At 39.2% G+C, this 21,065-nt stretch overlaps 1 protein-coding gene across 1 annotated transcript in view; it reads left to right on the top strand.

Moving 5' to 3' along the window:
- Positions 1–21,065, top strand: part of SRPX (sushi repeat containing protein X-linked) — a 67,328-nt gene that overhangs the window by 18,243 nt on the left and 28,020 nt on the right. The window lies entirely within an intron of this gene.

Below are 21,065 nucleotides of genomic sequence, written 5' to 3'. Positions count from 1 at the left end.
AATAGGAGTAGTGAGATTGGGTGTTGTGTTGTTCCCACTCTTAGGGGGAAAGCACCTCAGGTTTTCCCTTTGAAATATAATGTTAATCATGGGTTTTCTGTAGATCCCCTTCATCAGGTTGAAAACATTCTCTTCTCTTCCTAGATTACTGTAATTAAAAAAAAATCACAAATGGATGTTAAATTTTGTCAAATTCCTTTTCTGTATTAATGGATATGATCATCTGTATTTTCTTCTTTAGTTTGTTAATGTCATGGGTTGCACTGATTGATTGACTTTTGAATATTAAGCTAGGCTTCCATTGTCAGGATATGTGCCATTTGGTGTTAGCATATTATTCTTTTTATGTAGTGTTGTGTTTTAGTTGATAATATTTTGTTGGGGATTTTTGCATCTGTATTCGTGACTGATATTGTCCTGTAGTTTTATTTTCATGTAAAGTCCTTGCCTAGTTTTGGTATCAGAGTAATGCGAGCCTTATAAAATGAGTTGGGACATGTGTTCTCCACTTTAATTTTGTGGAAGACATTCTTCAGAATTCTTTTAAAAATGTTTAATAGAATTCACCAGTGAAATCTCTGGGCCTGGACATTTATTTTTAGGAAGATTATCTATTCATCTGGAGCGAGTTTTGATAGTTTGTGTTTTTTGAAGAATTGGTTCATTTCATCTAAGTTGTCACTTTATACATAGTACCTGCAGTGATACCCTCTGTTTCATTCCTAATATTGGTAATTTGTTTCTTTTCTTTGTTTTTATTTGTCAGTCTTCCTTGAGTTTTGTCAATTATACGAATATTTTTAAAAACCCAGCTTTTGGTTTGATTGATTTGTTTCTATTGTGTTGTTTCATTAATTTCTGCTTTTGCCTTTATTATTTTTATTATGTTCTGCCGCATACTTTGGGTTTGTTTTGTTCTTTATCTAGTTTCTTAAGATGGAAGCTTAAAGTTTTGTTCTGAGGCCTTTTCCTTTTTTGAATACAAGCATCTGATGCTATAAATTCCCCTCTGAAAACTGTTTTAGCTACATCCCACTGTACTCTTTCTCCTCTTCTTTTTTAGCTCTATTGACTGAAATGTTAAACCTTTTGATATTGTCCCACAGCTCCCTGAAAAACTAAGATTAAAAAGAAGATTGAAAAATAGGTTTATTGAGCAAAGGGAAGACTAAGAAAGACAAAAAGTCATGGGGGATCTTCCCACCCTCTTAAGACCACATCTTCTCTAGAGATAAAAATTCCTCATTTCCAGAGTTTTAGGTGTCTAGAGTCTCCTATGCAATTGCTACAGTTGCCACTACTGTCATTCCTGCCCACTGTCACCACAAGATTGTATGGGGGTTGGATCATAAGAGAATGGAGAAAACGAACATAAAAGAGAAGCAGGGAATTTTCTTCATTGTCTCTGAAGCATTAGAAGTCTTCTTTTCCATTCTTAGAGTCAGAGATAGAGGGCTTCTCCTGTAACTCTCTCTGTACCCAGTGTCTTCTGAGTAGAAGTGTCTGTACCCAGTGTCTTCCATGTTTGGGCTGATTTTAGTCTTGTCCTGGGATACCAGAGTAACACCACTTCAGTGTTACTACAAATTCTTAGTCTGCCTGCTAATGGTTACTTTTTCAGAGTCATCAAATAGCTGTTCAGGTGCACTTTGTTCAGGTTTTTCAGCTGCATTCAGCAGGACAGACAGGGTAAAGTATGATTACTATGTCTTACCCAGAATTGGAATATTGTGTTCTATTTTTTTTTTAACATTACATTATCTTTTTCATGGTAGTCAAATAGGTGGCTTTCTTTCTCCCTTTCTTCTTTCTTTCCTTCTTTGTTTCTTCTTTTCTTTATTTTTGAATTTTTCTTGACTACGATGCCTAGTATATTGTTAGACCTGGATAAATAACTTTTGACTTTGATGGTAAAAAGTCTTTTGTGTGAGATTTTATAGTTACTACAATTTATCATTGGAAAACACTTTCTGTTTTCTAAAGATATATCTACCAGGATGAGAGAAGAAAAAATCATAATCTAAAAAGTGGGAAGTAATAGTCTTATGGAGTCACTGTCAAAGTTCAGAGGGATGATACATTTGTACTTGGAGCAAATAGGTTACATTTGTTCCTTTAAGTAAATCCAGTCCCATCCAAAAACCTATTTATTGACATTAGTTCATTTTTGAAAGCCTTTTTAAAATGAGCTAATGTCAGTAAATATGTTAGCAATGAAAGCAACCAACAATGCAGAATGATGATGCATTAAATGCTGTATGTTTACTGTGGTTTGAATGTTTGTCCCCTCCATAAGTCATGTTGAGATTTAATTGCTATAGTAAAAGTATTAAGAGGTGGGACCTTTAAGAGGTGATTGGGCAGACTGCTGGGAAGATGGCCGCCTAAGAACAGCTCAGGACTTCAGCTCCCAGTGAAAGTGCAGAGGGTGAGTGGACACCACATTTCCAGACGAATTTTTATTGCCCACAGACCAGGAGATTCCCAGGCAGAGGGGTCGCCAGCGCCACTGTTCTGGCCGGTGTGCTGTTTTGGCCCCCACGGGGCTGATTTGGCCCACGCGGCTGCTGTGACCATGCCCTGTTGTGGTGGTTCTCTGTACAAAAGCCACTGGTCTGGGAGCCCTCTTAGCTGGCGATTGGAGCCCTGAGACGGCAGAGTTGCCCATTCATCTGAAATAGTGAGCCAGGCCAGGAGATTCCTAGGCAAAAAAACCACCAGGAGCCTCGGTGCCGCTGTTTGAGCTGACTCAGTGAGTCGCAGCACGGGAGATCCCGGCGCCTTTTCAACAAGCGACTGGGATGCTGGGTCATTCAACTTAAAAAATAAAAAAAAGACTCTGAGTCAGGGAGCCAGGTGATCAGGCTTGGTTGATCCCACCCTCCACCCCCAACAACAACAACAACAAAAACAGTAATTGAAAACGCTCTGGGTTGAGTGTTTCACAGCATGCACAGCTGAACCCGGGATGGTCCGGCTCTGTGGGGGAGGGGCGTCCACCATTACTGAGACTCTTCACCACTATGGAGGCCATTGCTGAGGCAACCCGCCATTGCTGAGGCAACCTGCCACAACAGAGATAGTCCACCATAAAAGAGGCAGGGTCACCATTGCCGAGGCAGTTCTAACTACGCCCATATAAACAGGACTGCAGGGAAGATCACACGGCAGCTGGGTGGAGCCCACAGCAGCTCAGCAAACCCTCTGCAGGCAGACAGTGACTAGGTGGGCTGTTAGCTGGGCAGGGCAGACCTGAAAGAAAAAACAAAAAGGGCAGCAGCACAATGGAAACTAAGAAAGCCCTAACTCCCTGGGACAGAGCACCTGGGAACAAAAAGCAGTTTATGAGTTCAGCTGCAGCAGACCTAAACATACCTGCCCAGCAGCTCTGAATGAACAACGGAGCTCACAGCTCAGGACTTGAGCCACAATAAAAGACAGACTGTCTCCTCAAGTAGCTCCCTGACCCCCATAGATCCAAAGAGTCACCTCATAAAGGAGAGAACGGACTGACATTTGGTGAGCATCCTTCTGGGACAAAGATAGCAGAAGAGGAAACTGGTAGCAACCCTTACTGTTCTGCAGCTGCTGCAGGTGATCCCCAGGCAAGCAGGGCCTGGAGAGGACCTCAGCAGTCCTACAGCAGAGGGGCCAGACTGTTAGAAGGAAAGCTTAAAAAAAAAAAAAAAAAGAAGTAACTTCAGCATCCACGAACTGGAAGCTCACTCAGAGACCCAATCTGAAAGACAGTAACTACAAAGACAACAGGTGGAGAAACCCACAAAAATGGGAAGAAACCAGTGCAAAAAGGATGAAAACTCCCGAAACCAGAACACCTCTCCTCCTAAAAGGGATCACAACTCCTCACTAGCAAGGGAACAAGACCGGATGGAGAAGGAGTGTGATGAAATGACAGAATCAGACTTCAGAAGGTGGGTAGTAAGAAACTAGAGTGAGCTGAAAAAACATGTTCTAACACAATGCAAAGAAACTAGGAAGCTTGAAAAAAGATTGGACGAAATGCTAATGAGAACGGACAACATAGAGAGGAATATAAGTGAATTGATGGAGCTGAAAAACACAACACGAGAACTTCGCGAAGCATGCACAAGTTTCAACAGCCGAATTGACCAAGCAGAAGAAAGGATATCAGAGGTCGAACATCAACTCAATGAAATAAAAAGAGAAGGCAAGAACAGAGAAAAAAGCACAAAAAGGAATGAACAAAATCTTCAAGAAACATGGGACTATGTGAAAAGACCTCATCTACGTTTGATAGGTGTACCTGAATGTGATGAAGAGAATGAATCCAAGCTGGAAAATACTCTTCAGGATATTATCCAGGAAAACTTTCCCAACCTAGCAAGGCAGGCCAATATTCAAGTCCAGGAAATAAAGAGAACACCACAAAGATATTCCTCAAGAAGAGCAACCCCAAGGCACATAATCGTCAGATTCACCAGGGTTGAAATGAAAGAGAAAATGCTAAGGGCAGCCAGAGAGCAAGGTCGGGTTACCCACAAAGGGAAGCCCATTAGACTCACAGCAGATCTCTCAGCAGAAACCCTACAAGCCAGAAGAGATTGGGGGCCAATATTCAACATCCTTAAAGAAAAGAACTTTCAACCCAGAATCTCCTATCCAGCCAAACTAAGCTTCATAAGTGAAGGAAAAATAAAATCCTTTGCGAACAAGCAAGTACTCAGAGATTTCATCACCACCAAACCTGCTCTACAAGAACTCCTGAAAGAGGCTCTACACATATAAAGGAACAACCAGTACCAGCCACTCCAAAAACATACCAAATGGTAAAAGAGCATCAACACAATCAAGAATCTGCATCAACTAACCAACAAAACAGCCAGGTAGCATCAAAATGACAGTATCAAATTCACACATAACAATACTATCCCTAAATGTCAATGGACTAAATGCCCCAATCAAAAGACACAGACTGGCAAATTGGATAAAAAGCCAAAACCCATCAGTGTCCTGTATCCAGGAAACCCATCTTACATGCAAAGATACACAAAGGCTCAAAATAAAGGGATGGAGGAACATCTACCAAGCAAATGGAGAGCAAAAAACAAAACAAAACAAAACAAAACAAAACAAAACAAAACAAAAACAAAAAAAAACCGGAGTTGCAATTCTCATCTCTGATAAAATAGATTTTAAAGCAACAAAGATCAAAAGAGACAAAGAAGGACATTACATAATGGTAAAAGGATCACTGCAACAAGAAGAGCTAACGATCCTAAATATATACGCACCCAATACAGGAGCACCCAGATACATAAGGCACGGTTTTAATGACTTACAAAGAGACTTAGACTCCCACACAATAATAGTGGGAGACTTTAACACCCCATTGTCAATATTAGACGATCAACCAGACAGAAAATTAACAAGCATATCCAGGACCTGAACTCAGACCTGGAACAAGCGAACCTAATAGACATTTAAAGAACTCTCCACCCCAAATGCACAGAATATACATTCTTCTCAGCACCACATCACACCTGCTCTAAAATTGACAACATAATTGGCAATAAATCATTCCTCAGCAAATGCAAAATAGTGGAAATCATAACAAACAGTCTCTCAGACCACAGTGAAATCAAGTTAGAACTCAGAATGCAGAAACTAACTCAGAACTGCACAGCTTCATGGAAACTGAACAACTTGCTCTTGAATGTTGACTGGATAAACAATGAAATGAAGGCAGAAATAAAGATGTTCTTTGAAACCAATGAGAACAAAGACACAACATACCAGAATCTCTGGGACACATTTAAAGCAGTCTCTAGAGGAAAATATATAGCAATGAGTGCCCACATGAGAAGAAAGGAGAGATCTAAAATTGACACCCTATCATCAAAATTGAAAGAGCTAGAGGAGCAAGAACAAAAAAACTCAAAACCTAGCAGAAGACAGGAAATAATTAAGATCAGAGCAGAACTGAAGGAAATAGAGACACAAAAGACTCTTCAAAAAATCAGTAAATCCAGGAGCTGTTTTTTCGAAAAGATCAACACAATAGACAGACCACTAGCCAGATTAATAAAAAAGAAAAGAGAGAATAACCAAATTGATGCAATAAAAAGTGATAAAGGGGATATCACCACAGATTCCACAGAAATCCAAACCATCATCAGAGATTATTACAAACAACTCTATGCACATAAGCTAGTAAACCTGGAAGAAATGGATAAATTCCTGGACACCTGCATCCTTCCAAGCCTAAACCAGGAAGAAGTCGAAACCCTGAATACACCAATAACAAGGTCTGAAGTTGAGGCAGCAATGAAGAGCCTACCACCCAAAAAAATCCCAAGTCCAGATGGGTTCACAGCTGAATTCTACCAGACATACAAAGAGGAGCTGGTACCATTCTTTCTGAAACTATTCCAGACAATCCAAAAAGAGGGAATCCTTCCCAAATGATTTTATGAGACAAACATCATCCTGATACCAAAACCCGGCAGAGACTCAACAAGAAAAGAAAACTTCAGGCCAATATCCATGATGAACATAGATGCAAAAATCTTCAATAAAATACTGGCAAGCCGATTGCAACAGCATATCAAAAAGCTTATCCACCATGATCAAGTAGGATTCATCCCAGGGATGCAAGGCTGGTTCAACATACGCAAGTCCATAAACGTAATTCACCACATAAACAGAACCAAAGACAAAAACCACATGATTATCTCAATTGATGCAGAGAAGACTTTTGACAAAATTCAACAGACTTTTATGCTAAAAACCCTCAATAAACTAGGTATTGACGGAACATATCTCAAAATAATAAAAGCTATTTACGACAAACCAACAGCCAATATAAAACTGAATGGGCAAAAACTGGAAGCATTCCCTTTGAAATCTGGCACTAGACAAGGATGCCCTCTCTCACCACTCCTATTCAATATAGTACTGGAAGTTCTAGCCAGAGCAATCAGGCAAGAAAAAGAAATAAAGGGCAAAAGTAAAGAAATAGGAAAGGAGGAAATCAAATTGTCTCTATTTGCAGATGACATGATTGTATATCTAGAAGACCCCATCGTCTCATCCCAAAATCTCCTGAAACTGATAAACAACTTCAGCAAAGTTTCAGGATACAAAATCAACGTGCAAAAATCACAAGCATTTCTATACACCAGTAACAGACTTAAAGAGACCCAAATCAAGAACCAAATGCCATTTGCAATTGCTACAAAGAGAATAAAATACCTAGGAATAAAACTAACAAGGAACGTAAAGGACCTCTTCAAGGAGAACTACAAGCCACTGCTCAATGAAATAAGAGAGGACACAAACAGATGGAGAAACATTCCCTGTTCATGGTTAGGAAGGATTAACATCGTGAAAATGGCCATACTGCCCAAAGTGATTTACAAATTCAACGCTATTCCCATCAAGCTACCAATGACCTTCTTGACAGAACTGGAAAAAAAACACCTTAAACTTCATATGGAACCAAAAGAGAGCCCGCATAGCCAAGTCAATTCTAAGCAAAAAGAACAAAGCAGGAGGCATCACACTACTGGACTTCACACTATACTACAAGGCTACAGTAATCAAAACAGCATGGTACTGGTACCAAAACAGAGACATAGACCAATGGAACACAACAGAGGCCTCAGAGGAAATACAACATATCTACAACCATCCGATCTTTGACAAACCTGACAAAAACAAGCAATGGGTGAAGGATTCCCTTTTTAATAAGTGTTGGGAAAACTGGCTAGCCATGTGCAGAAAGCAGAAACAGGACCCCTTCCTGACACCTTACACCAAAATTAACTCCAGATGGATTAAAGACTTAAACAACAGACCTAACGCCATAAAAATCCTAGAAGAAAATCTAGGCAAAACCATTCAGGACATAGGCGTAGGCAAGGACTTCATGACCAAAACACCAAAAACATTGGCAACAAAAGCCAAAATAGACAAATGGGACCTAATCAAACTCCACAGCTTCTGCATGGCAAAAGAAACAGTCAGTAGAGTGAATCGGCAACCAGCAGAATGGGAAAAAATTTTTGCAGTCTACCCATCTGACAAGGGGCTGATATCCAGAATTTACAAAGAACTAAAACAGATCTACAAGAAAAAAACAAACAAGCCCATTCAAAAATGTGAGAAGTATATGAACAGACACTTTACAAAAGAAGACATACAGGAGGCCAACAAACATATGAGAAAATGCTCATCATCATTGGTCATTAGAGGAATGCAAATCAAAACCACATTGAGATACCATCTCACACCAGTTAGAATGGCGATCATTAAAAAATCTGGAGACAACAGATGCTAGAGAGGATGTGGAGAAATAGGAACACTTTTACACTGTTGGTGGGAGTGTAAATTAGTTCAACCATTGTGGAAGACAGTTTGGCGATTCCTCAATGACCTAAATATAGAAATCCCATTTGACCCAGCAATCCCATTACTGGGTATATATACAAAGGATTATAAATCATTCTACTATAAGGACACATGCACACGAATGTTCACTGCAGCACTGTTTACAATAGCAAAGACCTGGAACCAACCCAAATGCCCATCGATAATAGACTGGATAGGGAAAATGTGGTACATATACACCATGGAATATTACGCAGCCATCAAAAACGATGAGTTCGTGTCCTTTGTAGGGACATGGATGAACCTGGAAGCCATCATTCTCAGCAAACTGACACAAGAGCAGAAAATCAAACACCACATGTTCTCACTCATAGGTGGGTGTTGAACAATGAGAACACATGGACTCAGGGAGGGGAGCACTACACACTGGGGTCCGTTGGGGGGAAATGGGGGATGGATGGGGGGGTGGGGAGGTGGGAAGAGATAGCATGGGGAGAAATGACAGATACAGGTGAGGGGAAGGAAGGCAGCAAACCACACTGCCATGTGTGTACCTATGCAACAATCTTTCATGTTCTTTACATGTACCCCAAAACCTAAAATGCAATAAAAATAAAGAAAAAGAAAAAGAAAAAAAAGAAGAAGAAAAGAAAGAAGAAGAAAAAGAAGAAGAAGAAGGAAAATGTGAACACATTTACCATTTTGGTTGTGTTTTTAAAAAAGTCAAAATTTAGTGATATGTAATAAAATAACCAAAAATGAAATAATATATTTACAAAATATATGAATGGGTTTAAGTATATATATGTAAATGGGTAAATGTAGCTGGGCATAAATAAAACAAGATTGTCCAAGAAAAAAAAAAAAAGAGGTGATTGGGCCATTAGGGCTCTGCTTTCGTGAATGATTAATGCCATTATTGCAGGAGTGGATTGTTAGTTATCTTGAGAATGGATTCCTGACCAAAGGGAGGAGTTTGCCCCCTCTTTCCCTTTCTGTCTCATGCACTTCTTTCTGCCTTTCTGTCATGAGATGATGCAGCATTAAGGCCTCACCAGATAACAGTGCCACATTCTGGGGCTTCTCAGCTTCCAGAATTGTGAGCTGAATAAATTTCTCCTCCTTATTAATTATCTGGTCTATGATTATTATAACAGCAGACAATGGACTAGGACAGTGTCCTTCTGCTTTATAGCTTATTTGAAAAGTGAACAAGTAATCCTGCTTGTAGTCTGAGAAATGGAAATTGTGGAGTTGAGGGAGATTCAGTAAAAGATGATCTTTCACACAGATGAGGCTATTGTTAAACTTTTCATTAAATTGCTTTTATTTTGGCTCTTGTATTGGTATCATCAAACATTAAACAGTCTTAAAAAGTAAGTCAAATTATATACAGTCATCTATAAAAGAGTGAATTGTGAGGAATTATTTGGCTTATTTCCCAGTAGAGTCAAGTGATTGTACATTCTGCAGCAGATCCATGAGGCACACAAATCATGTGAAAGGTGGCCATAGCTCCAGTGTTTGGCTCAGCTTACTGTTCTGTCCAAGCTATTTCTAATCACAGATGAACCAGCCACATATCCTTATTTCGAGCAGACATCTGAAATTGACTTCAGCTTAATTCCAATGAAGCTGAGGATTGGAAAACATTTGTGTTAACATCTACATTCTGTTCAAAACATCAACAAAAGCCAAACCCCCCAAATTAATAGGCTCTTTTGAAGTCTTCTCTTTTGAATTAACAGTGTTGACATGTAATTCATCATTAACTCATAAAAACACTTCAGTAATATAAATCAGTGTTGAAGTCTAAGACAAAGCCATTCTGCTTTCAATTAGAGCATCCCAACCTGGTATCTGAGATCTTTTCTCTTTTTCCCCAGCCACTCTGTTATTTTGTCAATCTCATCTCCCTCCTCATTTGTATCCTGCTCACTCTCTAGAAATCAAGCCTTTCCCTCAGATGCAATATCTGCATCTTAATTTTAAAAGTAGTTGATAGAATATACCAATTCCATGTTTAAACAGGAAGAAATTAAGACTCCTGAGAGATGGTGGTGCTGGACAGTCACATGGCTAGCTAGTAGTAGAGCTAGATGAGGATTCTTAGCATCCCACTCCATTATTTTACTTCTAGTCTTCTAGAAAGACTCATTGCTGTTCCCAGAATCTCACCTCTGAACTATCACACTAAGTTTTTAATTCACTCACAAATGTTTTTCAATATCTTATAAGTATATGAAAGAAAACCAACTTTTGATGTCATTAGGTTAGTGCAAAAGTAATTGCATTTTTTGCCAATGGCAATAGAAAAAAAATATAATTATTTTGCACCAAAACTATAGAAGTCAAGGTAGTGGCAGGTTTCTGATCATGTTCTGTTTCATGATCTGAGTTCTGTTACATGCGTGTGTTCAGTTTATGACAATTCTTTTAATTGTGCACTTAAAAAAATAAAATATTTATAAAAAGTATACAAAAAAAGAGATAACTCCAGTTGTGGACAGGCTGGGAAATGTGAGTAAGAGGGAATAAGTGGCTTTTGGTATTATTCCTAATTTTTGCTTGTGCTCCAGAACTTAATATGTTACTAATGTCCTTTATTATGCAATGAGTCACCTTTCTCATCCAGCTTAAAAATGAATTTTCCTCTTAACGTTCTTTTATTCTGCTCTCCAGTATACTTTTGCTTCCCAGCACCTGCCTAATGTTTGTACCATCAGTGTTGTAGAATCCTACTTAAAAAGAAGCATTTGCTACAGCCCAGAATCATAGCGGTAATCATGCAGTGATCTTAGCCCCTACCCCAGGGTGCTTGCTTGTTTGATATTCACCGTGAGCGCTTCTAACAAGCCAGGGCATATCTGGATTCATAGTTTCCCTGCACGTCTGTGCTCCAAGCCTTCAACAATATGTGTGATAAAGAGTCTGTAGCTTATTTTCAAAATGACAGCACTGAAACCTCCTGTTTTTCTTTCTTTGAATTGAATCTGAGATGCATGAAATTGGTATTCTCTGAGGCTTCTCTCTTCCCCCTCCCCACCTTTCTTTTACAGCAGGGGAAAAGGCAGAAACCTAAGTTTGTAATTGGCAGTGGATTGAAAGCCATAGATCTTTCTCTGCTCACCAGGTCTAAGGAAATGATCTTTTGTGGGCATCATTACTCTGCCTTTTTATTATTTCTCTCTCTTACCTTTAGAGTTTTGTATCGTCCCTTCCTCTACCTTTCTGTACACCACTCCCTCCCCGAAGTTGCTTATTCATGGCATTAAGGTTGATTCTGAGTCTGTGTGCAAGACATTATTTGGTACTACAATTTCACAGAATCATAGAATCTTAACCTTGAAAAGGGCTGTAGAGCCCCAGCCTACTTACCAATGCAAGAATCCCCTCATCTCACCCCTCTTGCCAGTATCCTTCGGCCTCATGGGAACACTCCCAGCTTCAGTAAGCTTTGATGGAAACTCAAGATGGTCTTGAAGTCTTAGAAAACCTTGTCTCACACTGGGCTAAAATCAGTTCTACATAACTTGTAGCCATTGTCCTTATTTCTCACTTTTGGTACTGCACAGAATAAGTCTCTATTTTTATCCATGGGATGGCCATTGAGAAATCAGAACACAGGGATTCTATTTCCTTTAAGTCTCTTTTTTTTTGGGCTACAAATCTTAAGTTTATTTACCATTCAACAAATTTTTTACTTATTTGTGATAAAAGCTAGTTTCTGTTGGTCATTTTTTTTTTTTTTTCCTAACATCTTCTGGCGTATCTGTGTCCTTCTCAAAGTGTGGCTCCAAGTGATAAATATTTGAGGTGATAGATATGTAAATTACCCTAATTTAATCATTATGCATTGTATGCACATATCAAAATATCACTCTGTATTCCATAAATCTGTACAATTATAACATGTCTCAAAAAAGAAAAGAAAAAAAAGAATTGGCCCAAATGGTCTGTTATTCTAATGTGGTTGCTTCAGTCCAGAATAAGCCAGACTTCTTTGGTTTAGCTTCTGTCCTCTTGCAGGCCACTGTTGCTCTCTCTCTTTTTAAGAAACTATTTCACCTGCTGGCTTACAATGTGGGCAACTAGCTGGCTGTTCTTTCCCAAGCCTGCCAGAGAAGGTCTCCCCATTGCTGGGTGTACAGCTAGGTGTAGGGAGAGAAATACAAGACTTCATGTTCATAATCTCTATAAATTCCTCCTTGTAGGTTTCAAACTAGCTATGGCCTATGATTTCTTCATCTGTTGGTTTTGCCCATCTGTAGCCAACACTGTTGATACCCTGTGCCATCTCCCCTCAGCCCATCTCTGGATTCATCTGCAGCTGAGGTAGACCGTTCTCAAACGTGCTGACAGTTTCTCACCTTAGATGTCCACATGTCTTAGAGGCTTTGCCTTTGGATTTTCTCCAGTCCTGTGGGAGCTTGCTCAGCAAGAATTTCAAAAAGAGTAGGAGATATAACACCCCAGGGGCCAGCTCTTAGCCAAAAATGGACAGGAGTCTGTGGGTAAATACCCAATCTTTCTTGTCCCTGGGTTGTGTTTCCTCAAAGGCTCCTCAGTAGGAATAAATCCAGGTTGACCCCAGAAGTAACCTGCTCATTAGCATATCTTTATGTTCTTTTCCCCTTTTCCTTTCTCATTTCACCTGCTTTCTCACTGCTTCCTGGGATCACCTCCCAAATTAACTACCACCACCCAAGTCCTTGTTTCAGACTCTGTTTTGGAAGAAACAAAACTAAGATCTTGTCCTCTCCAGCTTGGTTATCTTCTGCAGTTTTATTCTTTATTCTTCCTTCACTGGTAGAATGACACAGAGCCCTACAGCACACCTCCTGAGAGGAGATTACATGTTAATGGGTTGTGAAATTCTTGTAGTGTCATAATCAGCGCTTTTTAAAAACTAAAATGCAATAGAATACCAAATATGAGAGGGCCTTACACCTTAAATATTGTTCCATGAAACTTATTTTTCGATCATATAAATGTATGTGTGTACTGAGTCATAAGAGGAAACATTTTCTGTGGATTGTATTCAAAAAAGGTGAAAAGTAATTGCTTTCTGTGGACATAATTCATAAATTAGTATTTCTCTAAACGGACTTTACGCAAACTAGATTCACTAGAAAGGCATTTTTCTTGGGTAAACTAAAGAAATTAGGTTACTAATTTTAGGTGTTATATGTGTGTGTAGCTGGGGAGATCTTCTTATAACCTTACTTATGTGATTGTTGGCAGGCTTTTGGTCCCTCAACTCATGGGTCTCTCCACAGGGCTCCCTCATGACTTGACAGCTGAGTTGACCCAGAATGAGTGATCCAAGAGAGAGAGAGTATGAGACAGTATCCAAGATGGAAACCACAGTCTTTTTATAACTCAACCTCAGAAGAGACATAGTGTGCCTTTTGCCATATTTTATTCATTAGAAGCAAGTTAATAAATTCATTCCACACTCAAAGTGGGGAGTTACAAAAGGTTATGAATGCCAGGGGACAGGGATAACTGGGGCCCGTCTTGGAAACTGGATATCAGAGTCTAACCCCTGGCACCCAATGATTATTTCCCCCCCCACACATGCAAATATACTTACTCCCCCCACCTTTTTTTTTTAGAAAGAGCACTTATTCACAGCCAAGCAACTTAGTGAGCCTACTTTCTGAGAGTAGAATTTTGGAGGATCAAAGGCCTCTCTTTATTCTGTAATGTTTCTGCCCTTCTAAGTCAAGCTAGTGATATTTCAGCATATATAATTCTTTTAAGAATTTTGTGGGTCTCCTGTGAATCTTTTTAGAATTCACTCTATTAGACAAAAGCCACCTTACAAATCTTATATAGACTCTTCTCATTGTTTGAGAGGATCTTGAGATACCCTTAATCTCTTTAAAGGGCCTTTTGTAAGACTGAAGTTACTCTAAGGATTCTACAGCTGTATTTTTGCCTTCATCTTTAAATCATGTTTTCCTGACAGTTCCCTGGATTTGGTCTTTGCTCAGAAGCTATTTAAATGTCCTTTGTACTGTACCACAGATGCTGTGTAATCCGTTGGCAGATCATTTGTTAGCACTAAATCATCTGGCTCCCACAAATAAACACCCTATGGCTTCTAATAGTACAAAACACCCTTTTCTAAACATCCAAATCTGCAGTATTGTCACAGTTTAAATTTATATACTGAAGCTGGACTGACTAGGATAAAACCATCTAGAAATATAAACATGAGGACACAATTTATGTGTTGCAAGAAACTTAAGGCAGATTTTTCTCTTTTTCTCCATTTCTACCAATTCTAAATCATATGTTGGGTATACAAGGTAAATTAGACATGGTTCCCACCACTGAGCAATTTATAGACATGATTTATCTCTACAGAATATTTAAAAAAGTTAGGTCTAGACCTGTGCTGTTTAGTATGGTAGCTATTAACCACATGTGGCTATTTAAATGTAAACTTAAATTAACTAAAATTAAATGAAATAAAAACATTCACTTCTTTAGTTTTACTAGCCACATTTTAAATGCTTAATAAGTACATGTTGCTAGTGGCTGCCCCATTACACAGTACAGATAAAGAATATTTCCACCATTGCAGAAAGGTCCATTGGACAGCACTAATCTAGAAGAAACCGATATGATAAGAATTTATCCTTTTTTAAAAGCATATTTTCTTCTCTCTCCCCTACACTTAAATGTGTCAAATATCAAAAAGAAAGACACTACATACTTCTTCAGTAAACATTCTAACATGCTTAACAAGAAAGAATGCTGTAAGATCATGGCTCTTGAAATTTATTAAAATCTACTGAAAGCTAGCATCCTTTTTCCCTAGAAAAAGTATGCTAGTACCGAAAGGCATGTACTAAAAAGCATGTCTACTTACAAGAAGTTCATGGGCCCTCTAAAGCCCTTTCATAAATTCTGTAATAGGCCATGATCCTCAGGTTAAGAATCGCTACTGCAAAGTAAATTTTATTTTCCCATTGACTTCAGTATTAAATTCATGATGTAATTTACTATCAAATATGCTTCTTTCTGATAATATTAAAATTATATTTAGAATAATGAAGACGAGGGGAAAAACAAAATATAAAGAATACAGAACTGTCTTCAAAATGACTAAAAATAAACCCAACACTTTGAGCTAAAAATATAATACAGAGTCAGCAAATCTACCAATTTGGATCATGTATCATAATCAATACAGAAGCATATAGTTTTAGCAAATTTGCTAAGTTTTCCGTTAGTCTCAAATCTCTACCACATCCCCACCTTACAGTGAGAAACCTTATGGCGTTATAGCAGGAACACTCTAGGAGCCTTAAAAATCTAGATTCCTGATGTAATTTCAGCACATGTAAGTATTACTTAAGAGTGATGTTGGTGCCTCAATGATCTTACCTACCTGGACATTCCAAATAAATGGGTGGAGTTTGGTAGGCCAGGAAGACACTTCTTTGAACTTTGGAAAAGAAAAAAAAGCATGGCTTTTTTTTCTTTGAAAATCTGTTGAATTAGAGACAGTTTTTGCAAGGAGAGCAGAATTATAAATGCAGTTGGCTACAGGTATGGCTGAGAGACAGAATCCTACATGGCTCTGAGTTTCTGATTTCTGAGCCAATGTACAATTTGTATTTGTGTGGAAGAAGCACTGAAGCATTCTTTCCAGAGTGGTAATCTGAACCATATGCAGACTGATTAATAGTTATGTCATAATAAAATCTCAATTAGCAGAATTCTAGAGGGATGACCTATTATAAATAAAGAAAATTTACTAGGAAACCTGCCTTCTCCCCTCTTCTTCAACTTGTTTATTTTTCTTCCTTTTTAAAAATTTTAATGGTGGGGAAAATCTTTCCCCAATGTACATGAATCTCCTTTCCTGCTTTAGTAAGTATGGTCTACTGAACATAAGTGGGTCTGTCTTTGAGATTATTCTATCAGGATGTCTATTTTGCAGACTACTCATCATATTTTTATAGAAGTTAATATGAACTCAGGCTGAAAATAAAGTGGAAATTTTCTGAGAGTGGCAGTTAATACCCATTTATTTTCTTTTCACTTAAAAAACATCTATCAAGGCTGGGAGCACTGGCTCACGACTGTAATCCCAGGACTTTGAGAGGCCAAGGCAGGCATATCACTTGAAATCAGGAGTTTGAGACCAGCCTGGCCAACATGGTGAAAGCCAGTCTCTACTAAAAATACAAAAATTAGCTGAGCGTGGTGGTGCATGCTTGTAATCCCAGTTAGTCAGAAGACTGAGGCATGAGAATTGCTTGAACCTGGGAGACGGAGGTTGCAGTGAGCTGCGATCATGCCACTGCAGTCCAGCCTGGGCAAAAGAGCGAGACCCTGTCTCAAAACAAAAGCAAAAACAACAATCTACCAAGAATACACAGGAAAGTTTTCATTCATTTGTGTATCAGTTTAGATGCATCCAACTGCAAGTGATAATGCTACTCACAGTGGCTTAAATTGAAAGGACTTTTATTGTTGATCTAACAAGAATTGTGGAGGTAAAATGTCTAAGGTTGATACTGTAGTCTAGTGAAGTCATCCAAGATTCTGGGTTCTTTTTATCTATACACACTGCCATTCTAGACTGAAAATCTTCAGTCCTGTAACATCTTACCTTGTGGTTACAGAATGGCTGCTGCAGCTTTTGGCATTTATCCTTATACAATAGCCTCCAAAGCTGGAAGCTGGAAGGGAGAAGAGGGAAAGTCTCCTTATGCAGTTGTCTCTTTTATGAGGGAGAAAAATCTTTCCCATAAGCTCCCTTCCCCTATCCCTAAAGCAGACTTCATTTTACTTGCCATTGTCCAATATTGGGTTACATGCATATCCCTGGAGCAATTCCTGGCAAAGAGGAAGGAATTTTTTGCCTTAGAGTTGTCATGGTTGATCTTTTGGGGAGGGACACATTGCTGCTGAATACAACCTGTGATCTTTTAGTAAGAAGGAAGAAGAGAATGACTGCTAGACAGGCAACCAGCAGCTTCTACTACACATGGACTCTTCATTTTGCTTCTGAGGGACCCACACTTGGCATACTTGTTCTCACACTACTGAAGAAGCCATTTGCTGTCTGCCTATCAATGATTCCAAAGCCAGCTATCTCATTTCTTTGAAATTTTAGTAGCAGAAGGCAGTAAGGCCTAGTGAAAAAAGAATGATAGATTTGAAGGCCAGGCAGACCGGATTTGAATCCCTGATTTACCACTTACTGGCTGTATAACCTCGGACGAGTAGTTAAAAACCTTTGAGACTGGGTTTCCCTATTGATAAATATAACATAGTACCAACTGGCCAGTGTTATTGTATAGATGTAATGAGATAGTGCATAGAAATTGCCTAGCATAGTACACATATCATAGGTACTCAGTGTGTGTTACTTCCCTTTCCATGTGAATTCAGTTGCTCAGAAATTAGTTAGCGTTTAGCTTAGTAGAGAGATCAATTCAGAAAAAGAATACATTTGACTCTAGCAGGGCTTTTTTTTCTTTTCCCCTCCTTACTCATCTATATTCACATAAAAGTCCCCTCTCTTATCTTCAAAAGACTTGTGGGTAGACAGCAGTGTGCCCTGTGTTAGGGTAGTCCAGAAACTAAGAGAAAGCTACTAAAACCATGCATTCATTTCTTAATTGGTTTGCTTAAATCCCTGTTAGGTTTAATATGGGAAACACAATCCTCTCTAGGTATTTTAGGCAAAAAAGAATTTAATGCAGGAAATAAGGTACTCACAAAATTGGAAGGGCTGGAAGTTAAAAAGTCTGCATGAAAGGTCAAATGGCACCGTGACTTCAATCCAGATGCTAGAAATTCCTCCTATTACTCAGGCTAAAAAGCTGTTGCTGCCATGGCTATCACCACTGCCAACATCACATCCTCTCTATCACACAAAGCTGATGAGGAGACGGGGCACAGTTGATAACACTCACATCTGGTGAAGACTATTTTCTGCATGCACAACTGTAGAAAAGAGTTCCTTCCCTTTGATTTCTTCCAAATCACTAAAAGTAGACCCTTTCACAACCTAGGGATAAGGGAATCTAGAAACTACTTTTCAACCCCATGCCAGTGTTTCTTCTGCCTTATCCATGTGAAAGCCCTCCTCCTTATCTTTTTTTTTTTTTTTTTTTTTTAGAGACGGAGTTTCGCTTTTGTTACCCAGGCTGGAGTGCAATGGCGCGATCTCGGCTCACCGCAACCTCCGCCTCCTGGGCTCAGGCAATTCTCCTACCTCAGCCTCCTGAGTAGCTGGGGTTACAGGCACGTGCCACCATGCCCAGCTAATTTTTTTGTATTTTTAGTAGAGATGGGGTTTCACCATGTTGACCAGGATGGTCTCGATCTCTCGACCTTGTGATCCACCCGCCTCGGCCTCCCAAAGTGCTGGGATTACAGGCTTGAGCCACCGCGCCCGGCCCTCCTTATCTTATTTGTCTGTGATTCCTCTGCCGGGCTATACTCCCATGTGTATTCTGTCTTTGCCCCTGTTTTCCCTCTATGTCCTATTTGGGGTCCGACATCCTGCTCTGTCCCACCAGACGTCCCTGTCCTTTCTGGTACAGATGTCTGCCTTGCTCTGTCTCACCTAAAGGCTTTAGAACTCAGTTGTTCAAGAAGAGAAGGTTAGGAAAGGGAAAGGGATCGCCTTGCTTTGTTAAAAATTATAGTACATAGCTTTGTTTTTCCTAATAATTCAGTGTTAGAAGTTTTTGAACTTTATAAAAAGGCAGTCATATATATAGTATGTAGTCTTCTGGGACCTACTTTGCTTACAATACTTTTTTAGTTTTATTTAACCATATTGTTGTTCTCACAAATGAGCTTTGCCATATTTTAAAATCTTTCCTAATGCGTTTTTGCATTTCGGGGGTTATGCTTTGTTCGTTACTCATTCAGCATTCTGTAATATTTTCCCATGTTAAAAACCTCTTCAAAATGAACATTACTAGTTATGAATGTATCATAATATGATTGACCATTTCTTGTAGTCAAATATTTAAATTAATTTCTATCTTAGAATGTGGTAGATGAAGAAGATAGAAGGAAAAAAGGCTGAGATTTTCCATGTGGCAGACTAGCTGGAAGATGCTTATTTGCTGAAATGGGAAACACTGGAGGATGCGCAGCTTTGGTGATAAGAAAAGGATCTGGTTTTGAACAGGTTGAGTGTGAGTATGGAGATATTCAGAAAGCAGTTGAAAATTCTACCCTGGCTTTTAGGAGAAAGATCAAGGGTAGAGGCAATGGATTTGTCGTCAGTACATGGGGAATGGTTTGAGGCAAGTATGGGAGTGAGATGGCCCAGGAAAATGTCTGGAGATGTGTAAAAGACCAATATTGGACTCCTGGGAAATACTTATGTTCAAATGGCAGGCTGAGCTAGATGTGCTGTCCAGAAAGTCGGGGGAAGAAAATTGGGGAAGTGTTGTCATTTGAAAGCCACTGCAGAAAAGAGCTTCACGAAATGAATGGGTAGTCATTCATACTTAATGCTGTAAATGCTGTAGACAAGTTAACCAGGATGACAACTGAGGGGAAAATGTATGTGCATGTGTACGTATGTGTTGGAGGGCTGGGTCGGGGGAGAGAGTTTGCTGCTCATGTAGCCAGTTTCTTTTTTTTTTTTGATTTGGATGACTGAAAATTCATATGCCGACATGCAATTCAACTATTTCCTTGGGTAGATTCCTAGAAGTGGAATGACTTTATCAAAGGGTTTGAGCATAGGCCTTTGATTCATGTGTGTTAGATAGCTTTCCTGGTTTTCATTTTTTTTGTTTTGTTTTGTTTTTTGAGATGGGTTCTCACTATGTTACCCAGGCTGTTTTTGAACTCCTGGGCTCAAGTAATTCTCCCACCTCAGCCTCCCTAGTTTCTGAGATTACAGGCATGAGCCACTGTGCCTGGCTCCAGTGCTCATTTTTCACTATGCAACAATGAATAGTTTGTAATTTTGTACACATCTGGGTGCGCAGAGACAAGGTGAGGAAATCTGCAGCAAAGGAGAATACAGAATTGCGCTTCTGTAGTTGGGGGTCTTTTCTAAATGGACATAGTCCAGCCCTCATCTCCTCCCCACTTGCAGTTTTCACACTGCACATCTGTCATCCAGAACACAAGTGGAACAGGGATCATTACTCATTAGCTGCATGCGGATTTGAATAACCTCACAGTGGAGGATGTTCTTGTCTGTTGTGATGGCAGGTGACTACAGCTAAATGCGTGACCGAAATAGAGCTAACTCAAGTCATTGATTGGACTATGAAGTGTAGAGGGAAGTTCTCTGAATTTAAGATTACAGTTTTGAAGTCTGGCTTCTGCTACCACTTCAAGGATTAAGGTTTCACTGCTAAATGGAATTCAATATTTAATATTCTAAAACCATTCAGCTCCAAGTTACAAATTAGTTAAATTATAATAATACACAGACATTCTCTCAGAGGCTGTGGTTTTTATCGGTAGCAAGACTCATTAAGAAATTTCACTTAAGCTATGCCTTCATGAGAGATTCTAAATAAACACACAGTCTATTTCAGCCCTCATTTCCTACAAATACCGTATATGGAAGCAACTTTGTATTTCTTTTGTCCTAATACATTTGATTTACCTCCTTATCTTCCATTCAAATTTATTTCACAAGACGGACCTGTTTTCAGGTACCATCAACACCCAGTTTT

Source organism: Saimiri boliviensis, chromosome X (assembly GCF_048565385.1).
Source record: "Saimiri boliviensis isolate mSaiBol1 chromosome X, mSaiBol1.pri, whole genome shotgun sequence".
In the NCBI taxonomy this organism is placed as follows: domain Eukaryota; kingdom Metazoa; phylum Chordata; class Mammalia; order Primates; family Cebidae; genus Saimiri; species Saimiri boliviensis.
The sequence above is the reverse complement of the archived record's forward strand: the minus strand, read 5'-3'. Positions and strand labels throughout refer to the sequence as shown.